Source organism: Lepisosteus oculatus, unplaced genomic scaffold, assembly GCF_040954835.1.
Source record: "Lepisosteus oculatus isolate fLepOcu1 unplaced genomic scaffold, fLepOcu1.hap2 HAP2_SCAFFOLD_172, whole genome shotgun sequence".
NCBI classification, from domain to species: Eukaryota; Metazoa; Chordata; class Actinopteri; order Semionotiformes; family Lepisosteidae; genus Lepisosteus; species Lepisosteus oculatus.
In genome coordinates, this window is record NW_027167714.1 from 66,620 (window position 1) to 85,410 (window position 18,791).

Consider the following 18,791-nt stretch of genomic DNA (forward strand, 5'->3'; position numbering starts at 1 on the left):
GAGGTACTCGAAATGTTGTTAAAAGAAAAACTGTGTGCTGAGTTTTATTTTTTACAGGAAACGCATGCATGTTGAAACTAAAGTTTATAAATAATTGAGAAATATTAAAGCAAGGAAAATATGATACGTGTAAAATATACAATTTGATCACATAATTACTTAATTACCTCTGGTAGTTAAATGCTTTTTTCTGCTGCGTTTTTTTTCTCTTGTACATGACTCTGATCCTCTTGTTGTATTTGTATTTGTAAATTCTGTTTAATAAAAAAAAAATTAAAAAAGCATTCTCTGGTGGTGTCCTGCAGGCTTCCTGTGGGTGTGCGTTGGTGGTATAGTGGTGAGCATAGCTACCTTCCAAGCAGTTGACCCGGGTTCGATTCCCGGCCAACGCAGTGGCGAATGTTTTCAAATGCTGTCATGAGCCTTGGACTGTGACTAGCAAAGCGAAGCCTTTTGAAAGAGCTAAAGCACTGAAAAACGGAATTGAGGGAGAATCTTACAGGGGATTCTGAGCGGTGTCTGCATACACGCAGTCCGATACGGGTGCTGAAAGCTTGAGCTACTCTTAATGTCATGCTGGCTTTCCCCGGAGTAAATCTGTTACATTGAAAGAATGCTTCTCGCAGGTTCAAAAAGGGACCCTTGTTAATTGGAGAAATCAATGATTTCGAATGAATTCTGTATGCGTTAAAAGACAGCTTTACACAGAAAACATGCAGGACACTGCTTATGATGTTTCCCGAGCCGAAACACAGTGCGTTTTTTCAAGCCATCTGACAAAGCCCGCCCACTGAAAACTGCAGCAGATCGTGTAAAGACGTTCAACTTTGTAACTACTGCACGCACAGGAAGCAGAATAAATTCCTCTTTTCAAACTGTCAAAGGTTTGCTTTACGAACGCCGCAGGACATCGCACAATCTCTTTTGAACAGGGACAAACGATTTCTTATGGGGCGCAGTAAGTACTGTTACTGTCACTGCTCGATACCGACGTTGGCCTACTATACCATGTTCAGCCACTGCTAGAAAATGTACGGCTCTAGCACCGGAGCAAACAACAGGAGGGCCGATGTCGAACAGGCACACATGTCAGACATGGAGAGCGATGAGAATGGGATTCGAACCCATGCCTGCAGAGCACAATGGATTAGCAGTCCATCACCTTAACCACTCAGCCACCTTGTCGACGAAACTGGGCTGTCCGGACATGGGTTGGCGCGCTCCAGATGATCTTTTTCTTTTTTTCCCCACGTACTCGAGGGTCATTTTCCTGTTCCACATGTGATTTCAACATTTTCCTTGGGAGATGTCAAGCCAGCAAGCCACTGCTGTGGTTCAGTGGCCAGTGTGGAGTTCAGTGGCCCTGTTGTACACAGAAAGCACATTGAGCTCCTTGGACATGAAAAGTTCCAGATAAAAGCCATTTGTCATCCTTTCTCTTGGTGTCGATGTTGCTATTGTATGTAAAGGTGGCAACTTGCTCAGCGAGCAGGCGGAGCACACACCGAATGCAGATGTGTCTGAGTGGTGTGTCCAAGTGGCTGCAAAAGGACAACACTCCTGGGGCGCCGTGGCTTAGTTGGTTAAAGCGCCTGTCTAGTAAACAGGAGATCCCCGCCTATGGCTAGACTTAATTAAATGCAAGTATTCATTTCCTGTCTTTAACGCGACTTGTTTTTCTTAAAATGGATGCAACTTGCAAAACATGAAATACAAGCCTTGCTAATCAGCGCTAGCGGCTGGCAAAAAAAAGGAGTCAGCTATTTTTTTTTCTTTAACCTTAACCCTGCTAACGGAGAAGAGTTAAACGACCGAGTCTATGCAGCTTAAACGGTGCGCAAGTCGGGTTCTTAGCTGAAAGGGTGGTAAATCACGCTCACCCCAGTCCTTAATCTTTTAAAGAGGATACAAAATTGAACGTAGTCGCCACATCACATACATCCTGTTAAATGATAAAAAGGTAACATCTATCCTCGCTCCAGAGTAAATCTCACGTTGAGGGCATCTTTTTTTTCACTTTACCGTGAGTCGGGCTCGGCTGCACAGAGGAAAGAGCAGAGCAATGAGGTCACAGGGACAGGGGAGTCACACGCTGGCGGTTTGAATACGCGGAAGATCACTGAGGGATCCACAGTATGTGGACCCTCCTTCGCCATCAGTCCACACTCCGGACTCTGAATCCTGCCATCCGAGTTAAGATCTCGGCGGAACCTGAGGCGCAGTTCCTTCTTAAAACGTAATCTGGTGAGCATTTCTAGAATCGCACTTGTATAGATGCAGCCTTTAATGTGTTGCTAGGTTAAAATTGATGACTTCTTGTATTTCAGTAGGCAACTGCCCTCTTGATTTTGGATTTAATTTCTTTATTACAGGGGCGCTTTTATGAAGCCAAGGGACCAGGGAGCTGCCCCAGTACTGGGATGGCCAGTTCGAAATCATAGAAACTATTGTCAATTCCAGTCCCATGTCAGTGCGAGCAGGGATTTTGACATCTTGTTTTGCTATGTTCTGCACCAACAGGCAGGTGGCTCGGCCATTCCGTTCCAGTCTGGGGGTACAACAGACTGCTAGGTTCAGTCTGATAAACTGAGCTGATGGTTGGAAGAAAACCATCTCAGCGTCCATTCTCTGTCCCTTCTTTAGGACAAGGCGTACCGGAAACCCTGCTGTTGACGCAGGAACGATCAGGTCCGATTCGTTTACTACCTGGCAGGCCTGAGGAATCGTCTGACCTGACCGAATGTTCTCGGGGTCACCGCTTAGAGAGTGGGCATCTGGGTCCACCCGTTTCCACAGCACACTGTTTACTGTGTCCAGCTGGGCGCCCAGTCGAACCAATAGGTCTGCACCAATGCAGACCGAATGGGTCAGCTGAGGTGCTACCTGGAAGTAGTGAGCAAACTTCCTTTTTCCGATGGAGATGGAAGCTACACAGCTTCCTTTGCTCCAAATGGACCTATGAGGTGGGGGTGCCCACCACAGAACCTGTGACTGCGTCACCAGGGTCACCTGACAGCTTCGCGACAGGTCCTCGAACAGACCTTCACTGATTATGGACTTCTCAGAGCTGAGGCTAAGAATTACATCATCAACCTGCACTTCTGCCACCTGGACCCCCTCCCACCACCATGGGGTGGTAGTCCTGGACCCCCTGAGGTACCAGGGTGCACAGAAAGGACTCCCATTCATTACCGGACAGGGAGATCCACTCTTCTTCAGGGATGAAAAGGGGGTGTGCTTTACCTGGCGGGTCAAGCAGCTGCTCGGAGCACTGCTCCTGTAGTTGGGAGACCGTGGGAGTGCTGGCCTGGGCAGGACTTCCCTGTAGTTTTGGAAAGCAAGAAGAGACATTTATTCTCGTCCAGAGGAACCAGGAGGAACCTCCAACTCAGCTATAGTGTTCAGTGGGCACTGTGTGATCACAGCATAACCACTGAATCCCCCTTTTTGCTGTGCAACAGGCTTAGGGTTTTTGACCTGAGCCCACAATTTTCCACGCTGGCAGTCCACCAGAGGCTCCAGCCTGTCAAGCAGGTCTTGGCCAATGAGTAGTGGCTCTGTTTTTAACCTAGAGATGTAAACAGGATGCACCACGTTCATTGGCCCGAACCTAAGTGCCACCCACACTCGGTGTGTGATCCTGGCATGATCCTGGGTATAGCTGGAAATATCTATTTTACACGGTTCTACCTTAAGTCTGATGCCTTTTCCTTTCGCTACTCGTTTGAGCTCGCTGAGTAGATCGGCTGACATCAAACTAATTTCAGCCCCAGTGTCAATCAGTGCTTCTCTATCTAAGACGTTTTCAAGAGAAACCTTGATATAAATACGCCTTGCTTTGCCTTTCTGGCTGAGATTCCCTAAGAATTGTTGGAAGCCTGCCTTTTCTTTGACTTCAGGGGCGGGGTCAGCGCCCAACTCAGAGTCACAGCCTTCTTCCAGGCAGGAACCCTCCCACCCAATCAGATAGACTGAGGGAGGGGCTTGGGACGGATCCCCGCCTCCTCCAGTGAGAAGGGGCGTGGTCCCCCTAAGCTCATTCACACTTCTGGCATTCGGTGCGGAAGGTTTACCCTGTCCTGATCTCTCAGGCAGGGCTTGTTCAAGCCTGGCCAGGCGGGCTGCAGTCGACTCCCTTCGTCCAGTCTTATGATAGACTCTGCCTGAGCCCTTGCCTTCCCCGTAGCGCTCACGGCGGCTCTGACGCTTAGTGCGGTCCTGCCTGCCTATTTTGCGCCGGGGCTTAGCGAGCTCAGGAACCTCAGCTGCCTCGAGCTGAGGCGAGTCGTCAACCCTGCTGGCTTTAGTGGCGAACACGGCCGTTTTAGCAGGTTTTCGCTCTGAGGAAGCAGAGACTTCAGCTCCCCAGGCTTTTTGAGCCAACCTTCTAATGTCAGCCATTTTCATCGCTTTTGCATCAGTGTGCATCACAATCATTTTCCTGACTGAGGGATGCAGATTAGCAATGAATAAACCTTTGAAATTCACGTTCTCTTCGCAACCCTCTTCATTCCGCCCTGCAAAATAAGTGCGCCTAAGCCTCTGATAATAGTCGCGAGGGGCTTCAGCTTTTTCGTGCTTAATATGGTGCACAGCAGCCACGGCAGCTATGGGATCGATAAAAGCCGAAAATTCTCCGATCATTGCCTGACACAGCTCCTCAAAGCTATTACAGACCTCCGGTCCTTGTCTAGACATCCACTCGTGGACCGCTCGGCTGGTAGTTTTCCTTACTTACATAGCCTTTTCCTGTTCGGACGCTTCGGGCATAAACTGCAAAGTATATCTCAGCTCATCGATGTAGGTCTCCACATTATTCCCTGACACTGACGGGTCAAACCTTTCTACATCTTTGGCTAACTGCCTCAGGGAGTGGAGGTTAATTTTTACGGTTTCTCCGCGGGCAGGGAGACGGCCGTGATCAGGAGCAGGGGGTCTATGCCTGAATTGACTCGCCCTTGCGTTTCGCGCAGGACTCAGCGATCTCCCCCATGCCGATCCGACCACAGACCCTGGCCGGGAGAAACCTCCTCCCGGCGCGCTGGGTGAGCGCTCCGGGCTGCTAGGTGGGCTGGCATGCAAGTGGGATCTAGTCTATTTTGCTTCCAGTACGGCAGCATCTGACTCCTTTTGCCTTTCCTGGCTGAGCTCATTTAAACTCACAATTTCTTTTTCTTTTTCTTTCGAGCTCGCTTCCAGGTCTCTCCTAGCTACCTCAGCCGCAGTTTCTCTAGCAGACAAGTCATCTAATTTACCTAAAACTTCCCTGAGTCAGTCTTCACTTTCCTCATTTTTCACTCTCTTTTCTCTGATTATATCCAACAACTCGACTCGCTCCGCCTTATATCTTTCTAGCGTTCCCTGAAGCTTTTGAAACTTTGTCAGCTCGGACAAAGACAGTTCCAGCTGTTTAGCTAGATTTAAGGTGAAACTCGATAGGACCAGAACTGCGTTCACAGACACTCCTGTGTTAAGCTGGTTCGCTACCTTAGCTACTAAATCTACTTGCAGCTTCTCAATATCATCAAAGTTCAACTTTTCGATACCACTCCAGTAACCAGGATTGTCGTCGCTAGAAATAGTACTTATAAGCGACTCCACTTCAGACATTTTAGCAGCCATTGTCATTACGTCAGAGAAACTTTAAGAGTATTACTTTTTTTTTTCTTTTTCCAAAATACAGTATGGAATCTAGACACCCGAGCAGATGGATTTCCAATCAGCACACGTTACACTAAACGCTAGAAAACAGGGGGATTTCTTTACGCAGTTATCAGCACACCCGGTATTCGCGTATAGAAGCCGCGGATTCTCATTTCATTCTAAACTCGCCCACCCAGGGACGCCATTAAATGTAATGGTTTGATGGGTTTACTGAGACAATTATTAATTGTAGCAGTAATCACAAGGTTGTTTGTTGGGGCTTTTAGAAAATCAATCGTCAGAACAACTAACAACGCACACACAGAGGTTCAATACACTAGATACATTTATTAATATAAATTGTGCACCAAACATATACTAGTCTGCCTGGATACGAGTGGCAGACCTTACTGTGAGGGTTATCAATATACAAGGTATATAATCCCGAAGAGATGCAAACACAAAGAGATACACAACAGAGAATATATGTCAATATAAATCGTTCGGTTACCAAATCGCTAATCAGTGTTATTACCCACTGTTACTCTAAACTCGGAAGTAAATACATTACTCATGAATTAAATTGATAACAACTTGTGTTGAGGTACAATTAAATTCTCGAGACGCAATGTAGAACATGGGGTTTACTTATCCACTGTGTATGGATTTGGAATTTCCCGGCATGAACACCAAACCAGCTGACAGGCTCTGTTGCAGCCTCTGTTCCAGCGGTTGTCCAATGGGTGTTGTCCCGGCGTCCTCTGGCTACCGGCCAACCAGTCAAGGTGCAGCTCGGAGTAGGACGGGCGGAGGAATCTGACTGCGGCGCGCAGGGCAGTCGTTGCTCCGAGGGGATCTACCAGCAGTCCGGCTGGCTGATAGAAAGTCTCTATGCACAGAGTGTGACCGCGAGTCCTCACAAGTCACTCTTGTGCCTGGGAAGAAGCTGGTTCGTTCCCGGTCCAGCACTGCTTCTGAATAAGCTATTCAGGTTGTCGACGAGGGTCCAACTGTAGGGTCCAACTGTCCAACACAAACACAATCTGTGGCGTTTAGCGTGACATAGTCTTGCAGGCATCGTGCTGTCTCACTGCAATACTATACCGCTGGAGGAAACAGTCCATCTGGCCATGAAACTCATTTGAACGTCTAGCTACAGCAACTAACAATATCATGATTTATTCAGGATGTGTGGAATCAGCACGTCCCGGAGACAGCTTCCGAAATTGTGAGCATTCTCTGGTGGTGTCCTGCAGGGCGCCTGTGGGCGTGCGTTGGTGGTATAGTGGTGAGCATAGCTACCTTCCAAGCAGTTGACCCGCGTTCGATTCCCAGCCAACGCAGTGGCGATTGGTTTCAAATGCTGTCATGAGCCTTGGATTGTGACTAGCAAAGCGAAGCCTTTTGAAAGAGCTAAAGCACTGCAAAACGGAATTGAAGGAGAATCTTACAGGGGATTCTGAGCAGTGTCTGCATACACGCAGTCCGATACGGGTGCTGAAAGCTTGAGCTACTCTCAATATCATGCTGCCTTTCCCCGGAGTAAATCTGTTACATTGAAAGAATGCTTCTGGCAGGTTCAAAAAGGGCCCCTTGTTAATTGGAGAAATCAATGATTTCGAATGAATTCTGTATGCGTTAAAAGACAGCTATACACAGAAAACATGCAGGACACTGCTCATGATGTTTCCCGAGCCGAAACACAGTGCGTTTTTCCAAGCCATCTGACAAAGCCCGCCCACTGAAAACTGCAGCAGATCGTGTAAAGACGTTCAACTTTGTAACTACTGCACGCACAGGAAGCAGAATAAATTCCTCTTTTCAAACTGTCAAATGTTTGCTTTGCGAACGCTGCAGGACATCGCACAATCTCTTTTGAATGGGGACAAACGATTTCTTATGGGGCGCAGTAAATACAGACGTTTAAAAAGCTCCACTCATGCCGACAATGCAGCATGAAGAAGCGCAACCTAACATTTGACAGACAAAAGCCGGGCGCCGCTACGAGCAATATGAAATCAAACTGACAGCACACGGCGTTTCGCGCTGACTCAAAAGTGATCTCGACAGACGCTGTTCTCTGCATAACGCTGAAAGAGCTAAAGAGCGTTTCTGTTGAGACGTAACAAGCTCGTTTCTTTCTACCATGATGTCACCATGACCAAATCTGTCTTTAAACACCTTGCTCAGTCTCTGACGAGACTGTCAAAAATTGCTTTCGCCGATTGTATTGCAAACCGGCGGAAGCGGGGTATTGGGAAAAGTTTTAAACTAGCAATAATCGCGCCTCAGCTAAACCTCACAGGCTACGATACTGCCACTGCGCAAAGCTGACGGTTGCCAGGCAACCGCGGGGATCTTATGGAAATCGTTATCAATCGTCTCATGGCATGTCGTTGCTGTAACGCTTCATATTTGCGGCCGGACACTTCCCGCCCCCCAAAGAAAAGAGCGCCAATCAGACAGGCGGAGACCGAGGACTCGCAGAGCAGACGGCCACAGTCGCCGTAATAAGAGCGATTGTGAGTGGTTTTGTTTTCTCTCTTTGACCAGCCCAGCTGTGCCCCACCCGAAGGCAGGGAAGCACAAAAATTGTATGGAACTCATTCATGCTCCTCTCCATGGAAATCTTTAGTAAAAGGCAAAAGATTTGTACGAGATGAAGAGAAACCAGAGTGCGTGGCTGGACAGCTGCAGGAGCCCAGGCTGCCTTCAAGGCCTCTGCCCTGCCGGTCGTGGTTGGCAATGCACCTGGCCTTACAAACGAGCCAGTGGGGCCCGTTCAGCTCCGGGCTCATCGCCTGCGGCTCTCGGCTTACCTGGCAGGGGAGATACCTTGATCAGCCTGTAGTTGGAGTAGTTGGATTGTTTTCTTGTTTTGTGGAAGCAGTGTTTGTTTTGCAGTTTGAGATGGCAACCTTTGGATCCCGCAAGAATGCTGTACGTTTTGAGCTTTTGGATGACCTCTTCATGGATCGTATGCAGTTCAGCAGAAAAGTGTTACAGAAGGAACTTGGCTTTGAACCTCGGCACTTGGATTTCATCTTCGCTCTCCCAGGTCAGAAAGCATTTGAGGTTGTTTTTGCTACCTATTCTCCATTTGAACAATGTGTGGATGTGTTTGAGGCAAAAAGAGGGAAAGTTCCTGCCCTTGAGAAGATCAACTTGCAGCCTCTGACACAGAGAGAGAGGAAAACGGTGCATGTTGTTATGTTCTCGGAACTGGCAAAGACGGAGGACATTCACACCTGGCTTAAGCAGTACTGCACCGTCCACCATGGAACTGAGGTTAGAGATGTTGACGGTATAAAAACAGGAGCAAGGAAATTCGAGGTTCGCTTGCTACCGGACAATGTCAATGGAGGCTTAAGGCACCTGCCCTCTACAATCCAGCTGGGCGCCTGCAATGGCTATGTTTTTTATGTGGGACAACCAAAGGTGTGTCGGCGCTGTGGTGCTGTGGGACACCTGGCATCGTCCTGCACTGTGAAATGCTGCAAGACCTGTGGCAAACAGGGACATTTAGCCTTTGACTGTTCAATGCTGCCAAAGTGCAATTTATGTGGCTCGGAAGGACACGTTTTTAAGAACTGCCCTCACACCTACGCCAATAAACTCAAAATGAGAAAGGATGAGGCAGTGCTTGTTTCAGCCAAACCGGCCCGAAAAGCCAAAGCAAACAACAAGTCAAACAAAGAACCCTTGTTGGACAAAGAGTCTCAGCCTCCAGCCAGGATCAGTCCTGCTGTGGCTCCGGGGCCGGTGGAAGAGAAATCCACTACGCCCCCACAACCGCAGACTGCACCAGACAAGCACGAGGGTTTGAAAACCCCCGAGAACAGCGAGGACCCCTCCCCCACTCCTGCTCCTCAGAACGAGGGCCAGTGTGGGGCCCCCAGGTGGAGCGGGTCCAGCGACGATACCCAGGATTCAGCGGAGCTGCTTTTCTCAGACTCTGCAAGTGCTACAGATGCCCTCCTCTCCTCCATCCAGTCCATCACGGAGGATCTGCAACAGCTGGTTGGTGAGGGGGAAGAGGAGACTGGTGCATCGGCTCCACCCCTTTCCCCTCAGTGCTCCCAGGAGCTGGACTTGAGGAAAAGGAAAAATGACTCTGTTTTCTCCCCGAGCGAGGAGGAAGGAGAGCATGGCGATGGGGACAGCTGGAACCCCTCCACCCCTCCTTCTACCCCCTTCCTTGAAATGGACTCCGTGAATGCTTTTACTGCTGCCACCCTGATGAAGGCTCATTCAGAGGATGGCTGGCAGGAAATTGGTAAGAAGAAAAAGAAAAAGAAGAAGGTAACTGGTGAGACCGAAGAGAAATGTGTTTTGTAAAGACTGGTTCCACTTTCTTATGTAATATGGCTCTAAACAAAATTTCTCTTAACACCAGAGGTATCAATGACAGAGTTAAATGCCAGTGTGTCTTTGATTACCTCCAGCAGAGAGAGGGAGATGTGTTGATGTTGCAGGAGTGTGCTTTAGCCTATCAAGAGAGGTATAAAAGCTTTGAAGATAGGTGGGATAAAGGGCCTTCTGTTTGGTCAGGGGACAATAACAACAGAGCCTCTGGCGTGGCCATTCTTTTCAAAGGATGGGCTTTCAAATTGAAAAGTATTCAGAGGGTCATAGATGGCAGGTTGCTGTGTGTGAATGTGGAATGGGGCACCGTTAACCTGCGGCTAATCAATGTGTATTGTCCTACTGACGTGGGAGGAAGGGTGGAGCTACTCAAGGCACTCTCTCCCCTATTGTTAAGTAACACAGACGTGATAGTGGGAGGGGATTTTAATTGTATCTTAGAGCACACAGACAGGCAGTCTAGCTCTCCGATAAAATTGGATTCCAGCTCACTGGCCCTGCAAAACTTAGTTCAAGACTTTAAACTCTCAGACACATATAGATGTATATATCCCACAACAGCAGGATATACATGGTCAGGGAGGAATAGCAGCTCCAGAATTGACTATTGCTTTGTCTCAGAGAGAGTGAAAGCTGTTGGGGTCACTCTTCAGCCTGTCTTCTTCTCAGATCATCAGGCTTTAGGGTGTAGAGTGGAACTCCAGGGCGGGACTGTCTTTGGCCCAGGCCTCTGGAAACTCAACACAAAGCTGCTAGAGAACGAGGGGGTAGTATCCCGCTACAAGGAGAAACTATCACAGTGGCTGTCCTTGCAGTGTCTGTACGGGTCAGTAGGAGAGTGGTGGGAGGAGGTGAAGATGAGGACAAAGGCCTTTTTCATGGCTGAGGGAAGGAAGGCTGCTGCCAGACGGAGAGGAGTGCTAGCCAGGAAACAGAGGCAGCTGCAGCGTCTCTACACGATGCTGCACAGTGGCTTCGATGTGCTCGAGGATATCACCCTTTTAAAAAAGGATATCCGGAGCATAGCCGTTGAAAGTAGTCGAGGAGTGCTGTTAAGAAGCAGAGTGCAGTTCTTGGAAGAAAATAAGAAGTGTACTCGCTTCTTTTTCAGGAAAGTGGTAGGCTCCAAGTCTGTCATGGAAAGTGTAGTTGATGAGGAGGGACGAGAGAGAACAGAGCCGAGTGCTATCCTCTCCTGCACCGAGGCCTTCTACTCAAGACTGTGCAGCTCTACAGAGTTAAAGGATGAAGAAATTCATTTTTTTACCTCAAAGCTAGAAAACGTTTTGAGTGAAGAAGATAGGGAAGTACTTGAGAGGGATTTGACAGTAGAAGAGCTGAGACAGGCTATGGAGAGCTTACAGAAGGGGAAAACTCCGGGTGCTGACGGGCTCCCTAAAGAATTTTATTGCACCTTTTGGGATCTGCTTCAGGATCCGCTACAGCTCCTATTCGAGGAAAGCTATAAGACAGAATTGCTGCCTGACTCCTTAAGAGAAGGCACTATCTCTCTCTTGTTTAAGAAAGGAGCAAAGAATGACATAAAGAACTGGAGACCCCTCAGCCTGTTAGGCGTGGACACTAAGATCCTGTCCAAAGCCCTTTTCCTGCGCCTACAAAATGTAGTGGCCTCACTGGTAGGGAAAGAACAGACTTGTGGGATAGCAGGACGCCTGATGAGCGACAACCTGGCCTTGTTGAGGGATGTCTGTCTGTACTCTGAGGATCGCTCCCTCCCTCTGTGCATTTTAGGTGTAGACCTAGAAAAGGCCTTTGACCTCCTAAACCGGCAGTACTTTACATCGGTACTTGAGCACATGAAGTTTGGCCCCATCATGAGAAAGTGGATTAACCTGCTGTACACAGGTAGCAACAGCAGAGTCATGGTTAATGGCAATAGATCACGCCCCTTTGAAGTCTGTTCAGGGGTGAGGCAGGGCTGCCCATTATCCCCCTTGTTATTCGTTTTGGCTATGGAGCCCTTAGCCTGTGCCTTGCGCCAGGATCAGGCCATTAATGGGATACCAGTGCCTGGAAGTGGGGGAGGAGAGGTAAAGACATCTCTATACATGGATGACGTCACCCTACTCCTCTCTGACAATGCCTCAATTAGCAGAGCTCTGCAGTGCTGTGATCGGTTCTCTTTGGCTTCCTCTGCAAAAATTAACACATCTAAGAGTGAGATTTTTTATCAGAACTGGAGGGAGCCAAAAGAAGGACATGATCTCAGGCTGCAAGAGAAGATAATTAATTTACAGGTGCCATTCCCCGGCATTGTGGCCATTGTCGGTGCTCACACGCGATAAGATAAGGCGGAGGAGAGCGGGGCATGCCCAGCGCCAGACATTCAAGGAGGGGGCAGTGTGAGGTGAGGTGAGGTGAGGTGAGGTGAGGTGCGACACGCCGGAGCCCCGACGCAGCTAATGCAGAGCAACTGTTGGACTGGCATCGAAAGGACGTGTGCGCACGGAGCGAGCCTTCCCTGCGGCGGAGCGCGGGAACTTTCTCCCACCTCCCGCTGCAGGAGTTGTGTGCGCTGCAGCGGTGCCGAGAGAAAAGCACAGAAGGCAGCAGGCTCTGGAGAGCAGGTAAGAGACGGAGCCTTGTGGGCAGGCGAGCAGGCCCGTTTTTTGGAAATTGCTGAAAAGGTTTGTTCGGTGTGTGGCAGGCGCACGTCGCGAGCTTGCGTGGCGATCTGCCGGTCTGGAGTTATGCAAATGAGGCCGAATTGCATCCCGGGACATGCTGCGAATGCGCAATGGCGACTGCAGATGTGTAGGAAACGGCGCGCTCGTTTTCTCGTTTTGCCCACACTTTTGAGTGTTAGTGTGGCGTGTGAGTGTGCGAAAGAGTGGGCCCAGCAGGAGGCGGTGGCGTGCGGGGCGAGGAGGTGGCCTAGGCTGCGCAATTTGTGCTGTGGGTGCGGGCCTCTTGCAACTTGGTTTATTTGGTTTATTTATGGTTCGCATAAATAAAACCGGAAAAGAGGAATTTATTCTGCTTCCTGTGCGTGCAGTAGTTACAAAGTTGAACGTCTTTACACGATCTGCTGCAGTTTTCAGTGGGCGGGCTTTGTCAGATGGCTTTTAAAAACGCAATGTGTTTCGGCTCGGGAAACATCATGAGAAGTGTCCTGCATGTTTTCAGTGTATAGCTGTCTTTTAACGCATACAGAATTCATTCAAAATCATTGATTTCTCCAATTAACAAGGGTCCCTTAAAGGATGAGTCAAAGTAACGTCTAATCGGATTAGTTTCCTTTGAGCTGGTTCAGAGTTTGCTCAAGAGTTTACCTTTAACAGATGCGCAAAGAAGAATGTTGGGGGTGCATGCTTCAAGGCGCCTTACAGCTGTAGGGAGTGATTTGAGACGATTCGTGGCGTGTGCTCGTTCCCATATACCGTACGCCCCGGGGTGCAGTGCCAGGATGACGTACAATACTGCTTGGGCACGTAACGGCATTATATGCAAGTGCGGGACGTGAGGGTTTTCGTTTGTTCTTTTTGTTTTGCTCTGCTTTGCTTTGTTCCGTGGTCAAGAGGCGTAAGGTAAGTTGTAATCCAGGGAGTACACTGGTGGCAAACAGTCCAAGGTGAGAGGTGAGGTCCAAAGTCGAAAAGGCAGAAGGGGAGTCCAATATCCAGAATAAAAGAAGTAATGGAAAAAACGCCAGGTAGAGCTCTCAAGGAGTAGACTCAATACCAGCGGGAAGCAGGTAAAGATGGTAAAAATAGCACTGCGTACCGCACGGTGGAGTGTGTGCAGGTGGGTTAACTCGTGCGGCGGCGTTTGTTAATAATCACCCGCTGCTGGTGCTGATTAGATTGCTTAAGAGTTGGTCTTAACTGCCTGGCGGTCATGACAAGCTCCTCTTTAAGCTGTGGTTTAGTTTTGCATTCATGTGTTTCTAGAGCAGTTATTTATGGGGGTGGGTGGGTCTTTCACAGAGGCTCAGGACAAATCCCCTGCATGAAAGTCTACTGTGTGCGTTCAAACAGTCACAGGTCAAGAGCCAGGCAGGAGGACAATGGACAGAAGAAGCAACAAACTAAAAATAAAAGAACGAATATGAAAAAGCCACCATCTTTTTCTTTTTGACATTTTCCGACTTTCATGCAAGCCAGGACAAAGTTGCTCGTAGCTACTTGTGGATTCAAATACTCTATCGAGTGCTTTGATGAGTTTTTGCAATTTGATTGTCGTCCTGTCAGCCTGTTTCTGTTTTTTTTTTTCAATCTAGGGATGGAAAGTATGAGGGAAATGATGGAGCAATCAATAACCGCTCCGGAAAAATGGCAGAAAGAAATGGTCCGTCACTAAGGACATTTGTGAAGCAGAGGAGTGACATCACCACAAAGGCGACACATTCTGCTGATGGTTTTGGTGAATAATGATTGAGGCGCGTTAAGAGAAAGGTAGCTGTGTCAGCATGCGTAGGCTGCAAAGGATCAAGCAAAGGTTTGCTCCATGCTGAAAAGAGAAGAAAAGAAGCACAACGTTTCGACCTTGGAGCCTTCTGCGCCATTTTCTTTAGCGGTGATGATGTTTACATTGGAAAAACTGAGACATGCGTCCCTGGGTGGGCTTGAACCACCAACCTTCCGGTTAATGCCGAATGCGCTAACCGATTGCACCACAGAGACTGACGGCCGCTTGAGCTCCCTACATTTGCAGGTTTATGGTCAAAGAAAACAATCACTTGCACTTCTTGCAGCCGGCAATCTTTTTCCACTGACAACCAAGAAATGGATTTCATCTTTCACAAGCTGTATGGATTTCTTCAAAAACAAGTTATTCCAGAAAGGAAATGAATTCTTGCATTAAACTGAACCAAGCTGTACATGTTTGTCTGAAATGAGACATTCGGCACAACAAGACACGGAGAGAGGCACCGCTGGTATTCAGACCCAGGATCGCCTGCTTACTAGGCAGGCACTTTAAGCCACTAGGGAACAGCGCCAGCAGAGCACCGCCCTTTTACAGACACTTGGACACATCTGTGTTCGGTGTGCACTTAACCTGCTCTCTGAGCCCGTTGCCTCCGTCCCATTTAATAGCAGAACTGACGCCAAGAGAAATGATGAGAAATGGCATTTATCGGGCACTTTTCATGTCCAAGGAGCTCAATGCCCTTGACACCTCCCATTCTTTGGCGACACCATTTTTTCTTTTAATTTCTATACTTATTGATAGAATAAAAACGATATGTCATGTACTGTAAGGGAAATGTCTCTTTTCATGGGGAAAGCTAGCACCAGCAAATGTTGTGTTTAGAAGAAGTGATTTAACATGACACGTGACCTAATTTACCGGAGCAAAAGCTCACCCAGCAAGCCCTGCTTTACTTCTACAGGAGAGAAGTACTGTAGAGTCTGCAAGATGTTCAGCTGGGTAGCTACGTCAGCATGCCTCGGCTGCAAAGGAACAAGTAATAGGTTTATTGCATGCTGAAAAGAGAAGAACGGAAACACAGTGTTTCGGCTGTGAGGTCTTCTCACACCTGAAGAAGCCTCACACCTGTAAAAGGCTCCATGGTTTTCTTTCTTCTCTTTTCAACATGGAATACACCTATTGTCTGCAAGATGTGACAATTTCATGGTGTTTTGGAAGAAAACCTTTTTTCTTTGAATTCAAAATCAATCGGAATTTCAGCACGACACATCAACACTTTTTCTTTTTTAAGGAGATGATATTTTAAACCTGATAAAAATAGTAGGAAACACAAGTTTCTTGCTGTGAAAATTTAGATGGGGAAGTGTACTACTAGTAGCAGTGTAGAGCTCTCTGTGGTGGAGTGCAAGCACATGTTCTATGGGCCAGTGGCGTAATGGATAATGCATCTGACTTCGGATCAGAAGATTGTAGGTTCGAATCCTGCTTGGCTCGTGTGGCTTTTAAACCTCTCAGGTTCCTCGGTAACAGGTTGCTGTCATGTATATGAACTATAGAAAAGCATTTGCCACAACCCGTAAATTAGCACGCAAGTGCGGGCTAGTTAACACAGAACTGTATGGAGATCATCTCCAGCTCCGAGCTCAATTGCAATGAAAAAACATGCAGAACAGAACTGGAGAGCAGCTGAATTTGTGCTCGGTAGGGTGGGGAGGACTCAGCATTGCTATTGTTCTAATTGGCATAAACTGCAGGGAATCTGAATCAGAACATGTCAGTTAGTTCGATCATTGCGTCAATATGTAGGCCACGTTAATATAGAATTATTAGTTTGTCTGTCTCGTCTTTGTATATAGCTGAATGTCCCTGACAATTTCATGTTAGTTTTTAAGAACGACATTGGTGCTAATATATACATATATAGCATATAAGGAACACGTAAAAGTTTAGTCCATGCTGAAAAGATAAGAAAACCGCCACAACGTTTCATCTTGGAATAAATCTTTACTTGTTGTTTTGCAGCCTACCCATTCTGACCTAACTCCTCCCTTGAAATTCCCTAACAGATAAGGGTACGTAACGGCTCATGCGATGCTCAGTTGCAATTTGTCCCAAAACAAACAAGAACAGCAGCTGAGGGTTTGAGTTTGAACATGCACTGTATTAAAGCAGCTTTTATTTCCATTGATAAATGCTAGATATTCCTACAGAGATTCTCCAGGTGTGTAAGCGATTCCTGTTTCTGTTTCTATTTCTGTTTCATATATATAAACAGTATATATATATATGTTACATGTGTCTCTGCAATAGTATAAATGTGTTATACACTATCAGGGGCTGCTTTTTTGTGCACCTCATCTACAACAAGGGATTTTTTTTCATTTATGTTTGTGGACCTTCACCATTTGAGGAAGTGAGTTAGATAAGAAAGTTACAGGTATGGTGAGCAATGACTGACAAAGGCACGTACTGCGTATTCCTTACAGAAGTGTAAGCAATTTGTTCTAAAAAACACCGGCTAAAGTCCAACATCGTTAGCAATCTTATTACTTAAACAGAATTAACATCAATAAACTGTAAGGTGCTGGTACATGCGAGTAGATTTGATCTTCTATTAAACAAAAATGCAATTACAGCTCTAAAAGGTCAACCTAGACTTCTGTAACAGATCAGTTCAGATCATCGCTGTTCCTCTGACCTTGTGAGTCTTTGGAATTTTAAAATTGTATTTTGCTTGCCTTTCATGTGGTCTGTGTACAAGTCACTGTGGCGTATGCGGTCCTACACAGCCTTGCTATAGATGTGACGAGCCTCCGCTATGTTGCAATGGAGAACAGGTTCAGTAGGGAGCTGCCGAGAAAATTCAGCTGGAAAGCTCGTTGCAGAAAAGCATCGGTATCTGTGTCCAGCTGCAAAGCGTCCTTCGTGGGTGCTGAAGAATCGATTTCACAGGCTGCGGGTCCAGACGATTTAGAGTGTTAAAGGTCCCAGCGAAAACGAAACGGCGCTGGTCCTTTTACACGCACGCACGCAACCAAATGCAAAGGACGCCGTAGTCGGCAGGATTTGAACCTGCGCGGGGAGACCCCAACGGATTTCAAGTCCGTCACCTTAACCACTCGGCCACGACTACAGCGAGCGCCACGGCCGCTGCCTTCTTGCTACAATCGAACAGGGAGTGCGAGGCGGCGGCGGCGGCGGAGGCAACTTTTTTCAAGTTCGCTCTCCGTTTAAGAAACCTTTTACGCCATACGTGCAAGCACACACACACACACCTCAGAGGACTTAAGGATGGCTTCAAGTTGGAATGATAAAGTCTCCCCGTTCGGACATGAAAACAGAACGTTCTTAGACAGAAAGCAATCAACAACGGAGACATGTGGACGACGATTTTAGTCACTGCACTTTGAATAGCATTTTTACTCCAGTTACAGGAGATGCACCAATGGCCCTTGACCTACGCTCTTACCAATGCCTTGAACATTCAAACAAAACAGCCCTAAAGTCCTGCGGTTTAATATAACGCTGTTACGTGTCGAGGCAGTATTTGACTCCGTCCTACCGTTGAGACACGGGGCGTACAGATGCAGCTATTCAAAACAAGCGGGCGATACCACATTATTTTGCGGTGCGCTTTACGCAGTCTACCACGAGTTACCGTAAATTCTCCTATAAAACCGCAATTAAAATAATAGTATCCGGAATTTCTGCAAGGTGGAGCTAATAAAGCTCAACCTCTCATGTTTGAGCTGTCGCCATCAAAGTCTTTAACGAAGATATTACTAATAGTATTAATAATGAATGACCTTGGACAAGTGTAAAACTCAAAGTAGTGCCCTGGTCCACATTCTTTTTTTCATTGACCGTCTTTGTAAAAGTTACACCACAGCATTTCGCAATCACGCATTTGTTTCCAATCATGCAAAGTACAGTAATTTTTGAGAATCTCCGATTCACCATGCCTTTCACATGCTCATAAAAGAGATTGATTTAGGAACATAAACATATTACTGTATGCAAACTGTACTGTATACAGTATGTATATGTACATGTATATTTAATGTCTTTACTGTGCCCGTTTAAGCATTGAATATTTATATGGAATTTTACCACTGAAGGGAAATCTTAGTACCTGAGCATAAAAAGAATAGGAGCATACTGTAACACGTGTGAAGGCCATAAACGATATTAATTTTGGAACTTAAACATACAGTATATGGCTGGTCTCGGTACTTTAAAGAAAACATACACACCAGTATTCCATTTCTCCCTAAACATTTTAAGCATCGAAGTCTTTAACTAACGTGATACTGGAGTCAACAAGCTCCGGTACAAGAATTTGATTAAAAGGGAATATAATATGGAATCGCGTATTTAAAGAAATTAATAAC

At 47.0% G+C, this 18,791-nt stretch overlaps 5 non-coding genes across 5 annotated transcripts; 2 read left to right on the plus strand and 3 right to left on the minus strand.

Moving 5' to 3' along the window:
• The first annotated feature begins 320 nt into the window (after positions 1–320).
• trnag-ucc (transfer RNA glycine (anticodon UCC)) lies at positions 321–392 on the plus strand. Its single transcript has one exon. It is a non-coding gene; the product is annotated as a tRNA-Gly (tRNA).
• A 7,441-nt stretch (positions 393–7,833) lies between these two features.
• Positions 7,834–7,975, minus strand: LOC138226794 (U4 spliceosomal RNA). The gene has a single exon (XR_011184697.1). It is a non-coding gene; the product is annotated as a U4 spliceosomal RNA (small nuclear RNA).
• Positions 7,976–8,205: 230 nt separating this feature from the next.
• LOC138226802 (U5 spliceosomal RNA) lies at positions 8,206–8,322 on the minus strand. The gene has a single exon (XR_011184705.1). It is a non-coding gene; the product is annotated as a U5 spliceosomal RNA (small nuclear RNA).
• Positions 8,323–15,821: 7,499 nt separating this feature from the next.
• Positions 15,822–15,894, plus strand: trnar-ucg (transfer RNA arginine (anticodon UCG)). The gene has a single exon. It is a non-coding gene; the product is annotated as a tRNA-Arg (tRNA).
• A 1,557-nt stretch (positions 15,895–17,451) lies between these two features.
• On the minus strand, positions 17,452–17,533 carry trnas-uga (transfer RNA serine (anticodon UGA)). Its single transcript has one exon. It is a non-coding gene; the product is annotated as a tRNA-Ser (tRNA).
• Positions 17,534–18,791: the final 1,258 nt, after the last annotated feature.